Raw genomic sequence first — 14,565 nt, 5'->3', positions numbered from 1 at the left:
CCCCTTTAGCCGCTTGGGTATTTCATCAAGATAAGGTGTGATGCGTGTTGGTGTCACCTTCTCCATGGCCGAATTTGTAGTCTTTGGCCAGGACTGTCACCACCAGCCCTTGGACTCCTGAGAAGGGCAAGAATCCACAATTCCGTCTTCCCACAGAAGGTCAAGAAAGAGTCAGGACTACCACCTAGCCTCAGGTAAGGAAGTCCACGCCCCTCACATGTGCATGGTCCTCCCACATAATCAGGACTCTTCTGACCAGGTCACCAGAGGAATGCTCCCAGTGAACAACCACAACTATGCCAAAGAGATGTCTGGAGTCTTCAACAGCTAGGAGACGAGTTCTTCTAGCATCTCCAGAAATTGGGCCAAGAAGGCCTCCCCTCTTCCAAATGTAACAAGCAACACATGCAGACCCTACACCCTAGAACCTTAGGCCAAGGATGGACTCATCGGTTTGGAACCCACAGAAGCAAGAACGGAGCATTTTGGAAGAGACCCATTGCCCAAGTGAAGCCATCACAAAGGCTTTAATGCCAGTTTTAGGAAGACAAATTGAATCTACAAAGGAACACATTGAAGAGGATTCAACGCCTAAGATCCCTGAGGATATCCCTTGGGAGGTGCAGATTCCCTCTGTGGAATTGATGGAGATGTTGCAGCACAATCCTGCCTTAATTTTCCCATTTAACATTCCTAAAGATTTTCATGGGATAAAATAACAGTGCCTGTTGCAGAAGATGGGCATGTTCTAATGGAGCCAGGTGAGGAGGAAAAATGGGAGAACAACGGGCTGTTGCAGCAGGACAGACAGTGGACGCTCCATGTTGGTGGTGAAATTCAGGGAAGATGAAGAAGAAGAGAACAAACACTGGAGCTCAGAGCCAAGGTCTGGAATTTTAGGATGGTGGGAAGTGCTCTGGACCTGGCTCCATTCAATAGGGACATAGGTCCAAATTCAATAAACCATCCTCAGGACCCCATCAATCCTTATAAACTGCTTGTTGTTGTTGTTGTTGTATTTGTTGTTGTTGCTTTTGTTCTTTTTCATGAGTTGCATGCATGTATTTCAAAGAGAGAAACAGAGATCCTAATCAGGGAGGGAGCTGGAGACAGTGAAGCAGACTTGCCTCGGAGCAGGGAACCTGTGGTGGGAGATGATCCAAGGAGTCTGGGATCAAAAGGTGAGCTGAGGGTTGCCTCTGAACTGATGGACACACCCTGGGACACAATCTTTGTCTTCTTAACACCTCATTGGTCTAGACAAAAACTCCTGATCTCCCATTGTTCAGAAATGCAGGGGATACGGATTTTGGCTAGGGTTGGTTTGGCTTGCTCTATACAACGTGCTTCCAAAGCTGGCATAGCTGGTCGCCTTGAAGTCAGGGATTTGGCTTTAGAAACACTCTTCTCCCAAGCATATTTGGGCGAACAGAATTCCTCCATTGCTAGCTTTGCAGGGTGAATGACATTATGTCTTGTGTTGCTCTGCTTCTGTGGATGGTGCTGGGAGTCCTCTGTGCCTCGGAATCTGGACCTCTGTTTCTGCCCCCAGAGGAGGGACATTTTCAGCTCTGATTTCTTAAAGAAATGTTGAGCCCTCTTTTTTCTCTCTCTTCTAGGTCTCCTACAATAAGCACCCATTGCATTGTGTCAATGCAGTCATTACATTACAGTCAAGAATTTCCCGAAGTCCATTGTCATGTTCCATCATTCTTCCTTCTCTCCTTTGCTTCACTTCATTTTTTTCCAGTGGTTGTCTTCCATGTCACTCATTGCATCCTCTGGTTCTGCCAGCTTCCTGGACTTTTTCCTGTGAAAGGAGACTTTCAACCCACTCAACAGAACTAAGGACTGCTGGTCAGGAGAGAGGATGGTGGCAGGTCTTTTTAGAGTCCTCAATGGGAGGGTCATTTCTCCTGGTACTAGACAACATGACCTGAGGAAGGTAGTCCCAACATTGTTCCGGGGTTTGGACTCTGTGTTTACAGGTTAGGCATCTAATGTCCTCACCATCCTGTCTGTGACCACTAGCTCGGTCATTATGCTGGTGGTAGGAGAGCCCCAAGTTTCTTTTGCCCCCATCGAGGCAGCTCCACGAACTCTGCCTATCATGGATGCACAGCAAGAAACAATAATAATACAACTGTGTTTACAGAAATTGTCTCTGAACATGTTTTCCAGGCTGTATGCAACTGGTTGCTTGCTGGTGTTCTCTGCATGAGAAACACGGTGTTTTCTGGAGTATATGTCTGCAAGACTGCTGATCTGAAATCCAGAGGCCTCAGACCCTTTAGTTGCAAAAACTCGGGCCATTAGGACCCTCTTCTTTTCTCCGCCAACAGCTATGGGGCAATGTTCACCTTGTCGCTTCCCAGAGTGCTCCTCTCTCCTGGGCCTTTGTCTTTGGCCATGGTTCCCTCCCTCTGAAGCACAAACTATTCACTTCTCCCCTAAACCATGTCTTCACCCTTATCCCCTGGTCCCTCCGACTTCCTTTCTTTTACTCTGGAGTGTGATTTGTAGGCTTCAGGTCGATTTATGCCATTTTACATTGATGTGGTCCTCTTCCAGTTGTGCTTATGGCTGAAGACAAGTCTGGACCTCCCAGACACTTCTACCATCATCCTGCCCACCAAATGCACCACAGACTCTTACTCAGCCATAAGGAAGAAGGAATTCTTGTCACTTGCCAAATGTATCACAAAAGTGGAGAGCAATGGGCTACATCCCATCTGTCAGTCATAAAAAAAAATAAATAATATATGATTTCACTCACTCATAGAAGTAAAGGAACATCTGAAAAAGCAAGAAAAAAGGGACAGACAATGAGACTCTAAGCAGGAACACAAAATTTGGTGTTTGTTCCAAGGCAGGTTAGTGAGAATCTGTGTTTCTAAAAGATGATTAAATGGGACATTCCTTGCAGGAAATTCCCCTTTCCAAAGGGGAAGTAATGTGAGTTTCCAATGCGTTTGAAGGTGAATTGTGATCCAAAAAAGATCAGCTTCCTGTCTCTTAAGATATCATCCTAAGCTTTTATGTGAAAAATACACACACACACACACACACACACACACACACACACACAAACTTAAAAGAGTCCCACTGTAGTTAGGAAGCAAATGAGGAATAGCGATCGTGCAAGCAAAACTCTGAGAAAATTCCATAAAGGAAAAAAGCACAGAGAATCACAATCAGAAACCGACTAATTTGGAAAAGTTAACTCCTTGCCTATCAAGAATTAATTAAAGCATTCAGGACTAAACTCTCCTAAACAATCTTACCTAAAAGATCCCTACACACAAGTGTGCCAGCAAGTCCAATACCTGAGAGAAAAGGATAAATAAAAAGACACATATCCACTACCAAGTCTAGGTCATGAAACATGCAAATCTGACGTCTCAGGTAATGATGAATGCTTTTGAAGCAGTCCTCAAACACCTCATAACACCAAAAAAGCCACGTTCTAATCAATTTCCTGGTGCACACTTCTAGATATTTCACGAAGGAAATGTCAGTTCTTCTCATCTATTCCTGAAATGTAGGAAGAGGAAAGACTCTAATTTACAATCGGATAAGGACATAATAGGAAATCAATTGCATACCATTTTAATAAGTAAAATAATAAAACTATAATTATTTCTTTCCTCTTTCTTTCTTCATCTACATGTGAAAGTCCTGATTTCCTTTATTTTCAATATTTTCAATATTTTTTCTTATGTACAGGAAGCCAGTCTTTCATCCATCATAGGTTTTTGACATAGTGTTCACTGATTCTTTGGTTGCAAATACACTGAGTGCTCATATCATATATGTCACCATACCCTCCTCCATACCCATTAACCAGTTCCCTCATTTCCACATGTCTGATCCTTCTGTAACCCTCAGCTTGGTTCCCCGAGTCCTGAGTCTCTCCAGGTTTGTCACCCTTTTGAACTTCTTCCCCTTCCGTTTTCACTTGCTTCTACTAATGTCCATGGTATTCCTCTTCTGCCACTTATGAGTGAAGCCATATATTTCCCTTAGTCTGCTTGCCTTTTTCATTGAGAATAACCAAGTACTGTGTCAATCATGTCAAGGTGGGTATCGGGGATTCATCCTTCCCGAATGGTGGAGACATGCTCTGTTGCCTGGATGGACCAAACGTTCTTTATCCACTAGAATTTGGAAGGTCATCTTGGCTCCTTCCACAGTTCTTCCAGAGTGGGCATGGTGGGCCATTGATGTAGGCCTTTTATTTTCCTCTGTATAAAGAGAGTTGGTCAACATGGCTCTCCCCATGACCACGGCATGTAGCATTAACTAAGTATGACAAGGTGTGCTATCCATGGCTTTCCTTCAGGGGTAGCTATCATGCAGAATGTAAATTTCATTGAAGGTTTTACAAAGGTCTTTAAATAAATTCAGGTTGACAGAGCCCTCATCCCTTAGGACTGGTGTTTCAGAAAAATAGGAGATGAGGACCCGGAGAGCACAATGCATCCATGCCCTAGCACTTTTCCTGGAAATGTGATGTTTCTTCCCTATTCCTTCCCTTATATTCCATGCTTACCAAGTACCATAGGTAAATACTACACCCTACAACATGTCAGGTAAAGAAGCTAAGAAAGGACACTCTCACCCATAGGATGTCAAATGTCCCAGAGATCTAATGATACCCAAGAAGTCTCCCTGTGGATTGAGAGCTATAAAAATTGCAGTGGATATCAGAATACCATGCTCTCTCTGGACAAATGTTGGTCTAAAGGATGGTATACCAAAAACCATTTTCTTTTCTTTTTGTATAGAAAGGGGAAGTGCTAAAGAAGAGAAAACAAAAAAAAAAGCAAACAGGGCTCTTTTTCAGTCCTTCCCACGGCCCCCTACCTAAAGCCATAGGACTCATAGGTCATGAGAGAGGGATTGTTCCTTCAGTGAAGACAGACTCTGCTTGCTGAAACAAAGCTGTGAGGTCCTAGCAACAAGTCCCCCCCAAATCAGGCATAATCACTCCACATTGCTGGAGTAGTCAAGGGTCAGTCTGGGGGATCCAAAGCCCTCCAAAAATGCAGGAGCTGCCTAGGTATATAACCAAGACAGTGTGCAAAGCGACTCGGTGTCACCTTCTCCATGGCCAAATTTGTAGTCTTTGGCTGTGACTGACACCACCAGTCTGGACTCCTGAGAAGGGCAAAAACCCACAATTCAACCTTATCCACAAAATGTCAAGAAAGAGTCACGAATACAACCCAGCATCAGGTGAGAAAATCCACACCACGCATATGTGCAAGGTCCTCCCACCCAATTAGGATTCTTCTGACCAGATAAAGGGCCACCCAAGGAAATCTCATTGTGAACACTCGCAAACATGACAAATACATGTCTGGAGTCTTCAACAGCGAGGACACAAGTTCCACTAGCATCTCCAGAAAACTTGCCAAGAAGGCCTTCCCATCTTCCAAGCTGACAAATCACCAAAGGCAGACCATACACCCTAGAACCTTAGCCCCAGGATGGACTCATCCGTTTGGAGCCCAAAGGAGCAAATACGGAGATTGCTGGAAGAGAACCATTGCCCAAGTGAAGCAATCGGAAAGGCTTTCCTGCCAGTTTCAGGAAGACAAATGTTATCTACAAAGGGATGCATTGAAGAGGATTCAATGGCCTAAGGTTCTTGAGCATTCCGCCAGGGTGGGAGCTTCCCTCTGTCGAACTGAGTGGAGATGTTGCAGCACAAGCCTGCCTTAACTCTCCCATTTCCATCCCCCACAGATTTCCATGGGATTAAAAAACAGTGCTGTTGCGGAATTTGGGCATGTTCTAATGGAGCCAGGTGAGGAGGTAAAATAGGAGAACAACAGGCCATTGCAGCGGGCCAGACAGCAGATGCTGCCTGTTGGTGGGGTGATGAAGGAAGATGACGAAGAGGAGAACAAGCAAGGGACCTCAGACCCAAGGTCTGGCATTTTAGGATGGTGGGAGATGCTCTGGACCTGGCTGCATTCCATAGGTACAAAGGATCAAATTCAATAAACATCCACTGGCCCCAGTCAATCCTTATCAACTGTTTCATGTTGTTTTGCTTTTGTTGTTGTTTTTCAATGATGTGCATGCATGTATTTGACAGAGAGAGACATAGAGATCATAAGCAAAGAAGGAACAGCAGAAAGAGAAGCAGACTTGTCTCTGAGCAGGGAACCTGAGGTGGGAGAGGATCCAATTAGCCTGGGATCAGGAGATGAGCTGAAGGCCGACTCTGAACTGATGGAGACACCCCGGTACACAAATTTTGCCTTCTTAACACCTCATTGTTGTAGACAAGAACTCCTGTTCTGTCATTGTTCAGAAATGCAGCGGATAAGGAATTTGGCATAGGCTGGTGTGGCTTGCTCTAAACAACGTGCTTCTGGAGCTGGCATAGCTGGTCACCTTGAAGTCATGGACTTGGCTGTAGAAACACTCTTCTGCCAAGCATATTTGGGTGAAGAGAATTCCTTCATTGCTAGCTTTTGCAGGGTGAATGACACTATGTCTTGTGTTGTTCTGCTTCTGTGGATGATGCTGGGAGTCCTCTGTGCCTGTTTCTCTGTTTCTACCGCCAGAGGAGAGATGTTTTTAGCTCTGATTTCTCAAAGAACTGTTGGGCCCTATTTTCTCTCTCCCTTCTAGGTCTCCTACAATAAGCACCCATTATACTCAGCGCAGTCAAGGATTTCCCTTAGTCCATTGTCATGTTCCATCATTCTTCCTTCTCTCACTTGCATTGCTTCCTTTTTTTCCAGTACTTGTCTTCCAGGTCACTCATTGGATTCTCTGGTTCTGCCAGCTTCCTAGACTTTGCATAGAATCTGCTAACAAGTCTTTTCATCTGGCCTCTTAATTTTATTTTTTTTCATATTTCTCTCTGTGGTCTGAGACTCCCTGATTCCTCCTACGCTTTTCTGATGCAGAGTGAGTATCCTGGCTGCTGCCTCAAATCCTCCATTTGGCATGTGACATGTATAGGTTTCACTTCGATTGCATGGCCATAATCATTTCTTGTTCTTTTGCCTCAACTTCAATTGATTCTAACTTCATTGCATTCGTTCTAGGTCTCTGTCTTCTTCTCTGTATTCAAAAAGTGCATTATGTTTTCTACCCTGAAGGTAATTTCTGTAGGAAGAAGAGCTCATGGAGTACCCAAAGGCTGGAACTTGAGCGAGTCTTGTGTGTGTGTGTGTGTGTGTGTGTGTGTGTGTGTGTGTGTGTGTGGCATGCACTCTGGGGTTTTGTTGTGGCTGTCCCCTCTCTTCTTGGCCAGTCCTCTGCAGAGGTTCTTGTTGCCTGCCCTTATGAGTTTATGGTGTCTGGACTGAATATGGTGAGGATTAGCTTGGTGGGCTCTGTTGTTCCTGTGAAAGGAGACTTTCAACCCACTCAACAGAACTAAGTTCTGGTGAAAGTTGTGGTCAGGAGAGAGGATGTGGGCTGGGTTTTCTTCTAGTTGCCTATGAGAGTGTCATTTCTCCTGGGACTAAAAAACATGGCCTGATGAAGGCAGTCCCACCTAGTTGCAGGGTTGGTACTTGGTGTTTGCAGGTTAGGCAGCTAACGTCCTTACCATCCTGTCTGTGGCCACTAGCTTCGTCTTTATGCTGGTGGTGGGAGAGCCCCATGTTTCTTTGGTCCACACTGAGGATTCTCCATGAACAAGGCCTATCGCAAATGCACAGCAAGATACAATAATCATACCAGTGAGTTAACAGGCATTGTCTCTGATTATGGTTCCCGACTGTCTGCAACTGGTTGCTTGCTGGTGTCTTCTCCAGGTGAAGCACAGAGTTCTCTGGGGTCTGTCTCTGCCAAATCTGCTGATCTGAAATCCCCCAGGCCTCAAGGCTCTTTGATTGTTAGAGTTCATGCCATTCAGACCCTCTCCTTTTCTCCACCAACAGCTATAGGTCAACATTCATCTTGTGGCTTCCCAGTGTAATCCTCTCCTGGACCTTTGTCTTTGGCCATGGTTTCCTCCCTCTGAAGCACCAAACATCCACTTCTCCCCTATGCCATGTCTACACCCTTCTCCCATGGTCTCCGCAATTTCTTCTCTCTTTCATTATGAAGGGTGAATTCTAGGCTTTGGGGCCATTTATTCCATGTTTATGTTGATGTGGTCATCTACCAGTTGTGCCCATGGTGAAAGGCAAGCCTGGAGCTCCCATACATTTCTACCATCTACCTGTACACCAAATGCACCACAGACACTTACGAAGCTATAATCAATAATGAATTCTTGACACTTGAGATATGTTGCAGAAAGGTAGAGAGCATTAGGTATGTCCCATTGTCAGTCACAGAAAGACAATTAACATATGATTTTACTCACTCATGGAAGTAAAGAAACATGTGAGAAAGCAAGAAAAAATGGACAGTCAATGAGACTGTAACTGGGCAAACAAAATTTGGTGTTTGTTCCAAAGCAGGTTAGTGAGAATCTGTGTTTCTAAAAGATGATTATATTGGACACTCATTGCAGGAAATATGGCCAAAAGATATGTAACGCGAGTTTCCAATGTGTTTGAAGTTGAATTGTGATCCAAAAATAGAGGCTTCATATCTCTTTAAATTTTATTCTAAGCATTATGTGAAATACACCCCCCCCACACACACACACACAAACTTCAAAGAGTCGCACAGAATTTATTGAGCAAATGAGGTATAGCACTCATGGAAGCAAACCTCAGGGAAAATACCATAAAGGAAAAAAGCACAGAGGTAAGAGGAGGTGCTGTTTCAACCTGCACCCTAAAGTGAGCTGATTACCTACCAAAGGACTCCAATCACCCATGAAATCACACTGAGATCAGAATTATACACGTCTTGATCTCTACAGGAGCAGAAGATGCAAGTGGGCAGGTAAATCAGAGTGGAAATATTGGACTGATATCAGAAGATAAACAAAAGGGGGAAGGAGACAAAAGAAGTGACCGATTGGAAAGTGATACCCCAATACGAGGTGCCCTGCATCTGGGGACCAGCATTAACTTGGAGTCTGCTTGAAAGCACTCAAAAAACATCAAAGGATTGCAGGGGGAAATTGTGGGAATCGAGGAAGTTAGGGACAGGGGCTTAAGTCCCCGGACCCAGGACAGCCTCCCGGCGCTAAGCCAGAGAGAGTGCAGCGGAGAAACCAGGTCTTGGTCCCACAGCTGCCAGCATGCCTGGGCCTCTAGAGCGCCTGAGAACGTGCGGGTCTGGCTCCGTGAGGGGTAGGAGCCTTGTTAGACAGCATTCCTGAAATGCGTGTGCCCCACACCCTCCCTGAAAGAGGTGTGGGCAGGCATTAGTTTGACACACTTAGACCCCCGCCAAGGGATCAGAGCCTCAGACACATGCACCCTCACCCTTCGCTGGGAGAGGTGCTCACAGGCGCTAGCCGGGAGCTCTCAGACCCGGAAAAACCAGGCACTCCCAGGCCGGGCCAGCGGGAAAATCTCAGTGTGGAATCGCTGCTTGGAACCTCTCTGGCGGTCTGGAGCTGCCCAGACAGTTGCCATTGCTGTGGTTTGGGGTATAAGGAGGAGATCCTGCATCCCCAGGGACCGTGATTTGGAATCTACTCTGCCAGCAGCTCTGCAGAGCATTCTGAGGCTTATCTCTGTGAGGGAGGTCAGGGTGCAGTTTGCTCTCCTCTAAACTTCCAAAAACCATCAAAAGCTGTCAAGGCAAGAGAAAACAGATGAACAAACATAAAAACCTCCAGAGAACAAATGCCTGAAAAAACCGGTTTCCTCGGAGCCCTCCCCCTTGAGGGGGGAGGGAGGACTTAACTCGGGGAACATCATTGCCTGAAAACCCCTGTGGCAGGCCCCTCCCCCAGAAAACCAACCAGGAAGGCAGAAAAAAAAAAGACAACAAGAGAACAACCACCACTACTTCATAGATACAACTTTAACTTTTAACTTGTTATCACTATTCTGGTTCATTTTTTTAAACACATAGATAATTTTTAACCTATTTACCATTATAGTGAGATATTCAGTACTTCAAATTCCTTAATAACCTTGCAAACTGAACTTTTTGATACATACAACCGTGTTTTTCTTTTTTCTATTTTTTTAATTTTTTAAATTTTAGTTTAGTGTACTCTAGTTTATTCATTTTTAATTTTTATTTTCTAAAATACATATAGAGTTAAACCTCAAGGTAATCCTCTTTCCCCAATCAATTCTACCCTATAGGTAGAACAATTTTTAATCCTCCTTTATCTTAGGATAGTTGAGTCCTATAACAAAGACATCAAGATACATCCAGGAAGAATCAAAATAAACTTCCTCGCCAAACACTGAGAATTTTTAACCACTCTACCATCTTTTTCTTCTGCCAGTGTTTCTGTGTATTTGTGTTTGTCTTAATAGTATATAAATCTTATTCTTAGGGTCCTTTTTGACAAGGTTCTTCCCATTTTGCTTTCATATACATATATTTTTTTTCCTCTTGTCATATACTTTTATCAGTCTTTTTGTTTGTTTTTGTTTGTATACTTCATAAATCTTACCTTGGGGCCCATTTGGGCTGAGCCTTCTCTTTTATCTTTTTTTTCCCCTGTCTTTTCTCTCTCTCTCTCTCTCTCCCTCCCTCTCTTTCTTTTCTCTATTTTTTTTCTTTTCTTTTTTCTCTCATTTGGGTGGGGAAGTCTGATTGCACAGAAGTGTTCCAGGGTGCACCTTGACTGGACCACAGTGAATACATCCAGCTGCATATATTCAGTCATCTCTTACCAAAATGACTAGGAGGAGGAATGCCCAACAGAAGAAAAATACAGAGGATGGGCCTTCTGCAACAGAGCTAATGGCTATCGACATAGACAATATGTCAGAAAAGGAATTCAGACTAACAATTATCCAGGCAATAGCTAGGTTGGAGAAAGCCATGGATGACCAAACAGAATTGATTAGGGCAGAACTGAAAGCCACCAGGGATGATGTTCAAAATGCTCTCAATGAGTTCCAATCTAATCTAAATTCTCTCAAAGCTAGGGTAACTGAGACAGAAGATAGAATTAGTGATCTGGAGGACAAACAGATAGAGAGAAAGGATCATTGATATACCACGTGACACCAGTTAGAATGGCCAAAATTAGCAAGACAGGAAACGTGTTTTGGCGAGGTTGTGGAAAAAGGGGAACCCTCTTACACTGATGGTGGGAATGCAAGTTGGTGCAGTCACTTTGGAGAACAGTGTGGAAATTCCTCAAGAAATTAAAAATAAAGCTTCTTGGCACATGCGCAGGCGCAGGCTCAGGCCAGACGCCGAGGACGTTGGGGAGCTGGAGGGGGTGGAGCCAGGGAGCGAGGGGGCTGGAGATTGCCTCGCATTAGGGGGGGCGCAGAGTGGAGCGGACGCCTGGGAGGAGTGTGAGGTTGCTGGAGCTTACCCCCGCTTCTCAGTGCTAGAGAACCTGAGGGCGTGGCCTATAGGGCCAGGTGCCCTAGGTGCCTGGCGAATCAGCAGGTGAAAGCTGCCTCTGGTGCTGGAGGATGTGAAAGTGGGTGGAGAATTCAGTCAATGCGAATTGTCCACGTTTACTCTAACTAACCCGTCTGGATGGATTTTACCAGGTAATCTGAAGCTTTCCTCTTGATTTCTTCCAGGGTCCCCTATCTCTTTGAATGGCTTCATCACCCTTTCAGCATTAAGGGTGGAAGCTGATTAGAAGATCAGAAGTATCAATATATTCCCAATTGATACCATTTTGGGATATTGAAGCAGAAAAGCATAGTAAAAAGCAAAAGGAAAGAAATGTCACCACACAGGAGTCAAGATGGCGGAGAAGTAGCAGGCTAAGACTACATCAGGTAGCAGGAGATCAGCTCGATAGCTTATCTAAACATTGCAAACACCTACAAATCCAACGGGAGAGCGAAGAGAAGAACAGCAACTCTAGAAACAGAAAATCATCCACTTTCTGAAAGAACCTGTTTTTATCCCCTTTCTCCCCCCCACAATTAGGGGTCTCTTCTGATTTGGTTACAGCGCATTTTTCTGGGGTCTTTGCCACCCTTTTCGAATTTTATTTGATCCTTCATATCCTCTTATCTGGACAAAATGACAAGGCGGAAAAAAATCACCACAAACAAAAGAACAAGAGACAGTACTGAAGGCTAGGGACCTAATCAACACAGACATTGGTAATATGTCAGAACATGAGTTCAGAATGACGATTCTGAACATTCTAGCCGGGCTCGAAAAAGGCATGGAAGATATTAGAGAAATGCTCTCTGAAGATATTAAAGCCCTTTCTGGAGATATTAAAGAACTAAAATCTAACCAAGTTGAAATAAAAAAAGCTATTAATGAGGTGCAATCAATAATGGAGGCTCTCACTGCTAGGATAAATGAGGCAGAAGAAAGAATTAGTGATATAGAAGACCAAATGACAGAGAATAAAGAAGCCGAACAAAAGAGCGACAAACAGCTACTGGACCATGAGGGGAGAATTCGAGAGATAAGTGACACCATAAGATGAAACAACATTAGAATAATTGGGATTCCAGAAGAAGAAGAAAGAGAGAGGGGAGCAGAAGGTCTATTGGAGAGAATTATTGGAGAGAATTTCCCTAATATGGCAAAGGGAACAAGCATCAAAATCCAGGAGATGCAGAGAACCCCCCTCAAAGTCAACAAGAATAGGTCCACACCCCGTCACCTAATAGTAAAATTTACAAGTCTTAGTGACAAAGAGAAAATCCTGAAAGCAGCCCGAGAAAAGAAGTCTGTAACATACAATGATAAAAATATTAGATTGGGGCGCCTGGGTGGCTCAGTGGGTTAAAGCCTCTGCCTTCGGCTCAGGTCATGATCTCAGGGTCCTGGGATCGAGCCCCGCATCAGTCTCTCTGCTCAGCCAGGAGCCTGCTTCTTCCTCTCTCTGCCTGCCTCTGCCTACTTGTGATTTCTCTCTCTCTCTGTCAAATAAATAAAAAAAAAATACTAGATTGGCATCAGACTTATCCACAGAGACCTGGCAGGCCAGGAAGAGCTGGCATGATATATTCAGAGCACTAAACGAGTAAAACATGCAGCCAAGAATACTCTATCCAGGCAGTCCTGAGAGGAAAATATATAGTGGTACAAGCCTTTCTCAAGAAACAAGAAAGGTCTCAAGTACACAACCTAACCCTACACGTAAAGGAGCTGGAGAAAGAACAAGAAAGAAACCCTAAACCCAGCAGGAGAAGAGAAAACATAAAGATCAGAGCAGAATCAATGAAATAGAAACCAAAAAAAAAAAAAAAAAAAAAAATAGAAAAATCAATGAAACTAGGAGCTGGTTCTTTGAAAGAATCAATAAGATTGATAAACCCCTGGCCAGACTCATTAAAAAGAAAAGAGAAAGGACCCAAATAAATAAAATCATGAATGAAAGAGGAGAGATCACAACTAACACCAAAGAAATACAGACAATTATAAGAACATACTATGAGCAACTCTACGCCAACAAATTTGACAATCTGGAAGAAATGGATGCATTCCTAAAGACATATAAACTACCACAACTGAACCAGGAAGAAATAGAAAACCTGAACAGGCCCATAACCAGTAAGGAGACTGAAACAGTCATCAAAAATCTCCAAACAAACAAAAGCCCAGGGCCAGACAGCTTCCCAGGGGAATTCTACCAAACATTTAAAGAAGAACTAATTCCTATTCTCCTGAAACTGTTCCCAAAAAATAGAAATGGAAGGAAAACTTCCAAACTCATTTTATGAGGCCAGCATCACCTTGATCCCAAAACCAGACAAGGATCCCACCAAAAAAGAGAACTGCAGACCAATATCCTTGATGAACACAGACGCAAAAATTCTCACCAAAATACTAGCCAATAGGATTCAACAGTACATTAAAAGGATTATTCACCACGATCAAGTGGGATTTATTCCAGGGTTGGTTCAACATCCGCAAATCAATCAATGTGATACAACACATTAATAAAAGAAAGAACAAGAACTATATGATACTCTCAATAGATGCTGAAAAAGCATTTGACAAAGTACAGCATCCCTTCCTGATCAAAACTCTTCAAAGTGTAGGGATAGAGGGCACATACCTCAATAATATCAAAGCCATCTATGAAAAACCCACCGCAAGTATCATTCCCAATGGAGAAAAACTGAAAGCTTTTCCGTTAAGGTCAGGAACACGGCAGGGATGTCCATTATCACCACTGCTATTCAACATAATACTAGAAGTCCTAGCCTCAGCAATCAGACAACAAAAAGAAATTAAAGGCATCCAAATTGGCAAAGAAGAAGTCAAACTATCACTCTTCGCAGATGATATGATACTGTATGTGGAAAACCCAAAAGACTCCACTCCAAAACTGCTAGAACTTGTACAGGAATTCAGTAAAGTGTCGGGATATAAAATCAATGCACAGAAATCGGTTGCATTTCTGTACACCAACAACAAGACAGAAGAAAGAGAAATTAAGAAGTCAATCCCATTTACAAGTGTACCCAAAACTATAAAATACCTAGGAATAAACCTAACCAAAGAGGCTAAGAATCTATATGCAGAAAACTATAAAGTACTCATGAAAGAAAT

Source organism: Meles meles, chromosome Y (assembly GCF_922984935.1).
Source record: "Meles meles chromosome Y, mMelMel3.1 paternal haplotype, whole genome shotgun sequence".
NCBI classification, from domain to species: Eukaryota; Metazoa; Chordata; class Mammalia; order Carnivora; family Mustelidae; genus Meles; species Meles meles.
Note: the sequence above shows the minus strand (reverse complement) of the source record.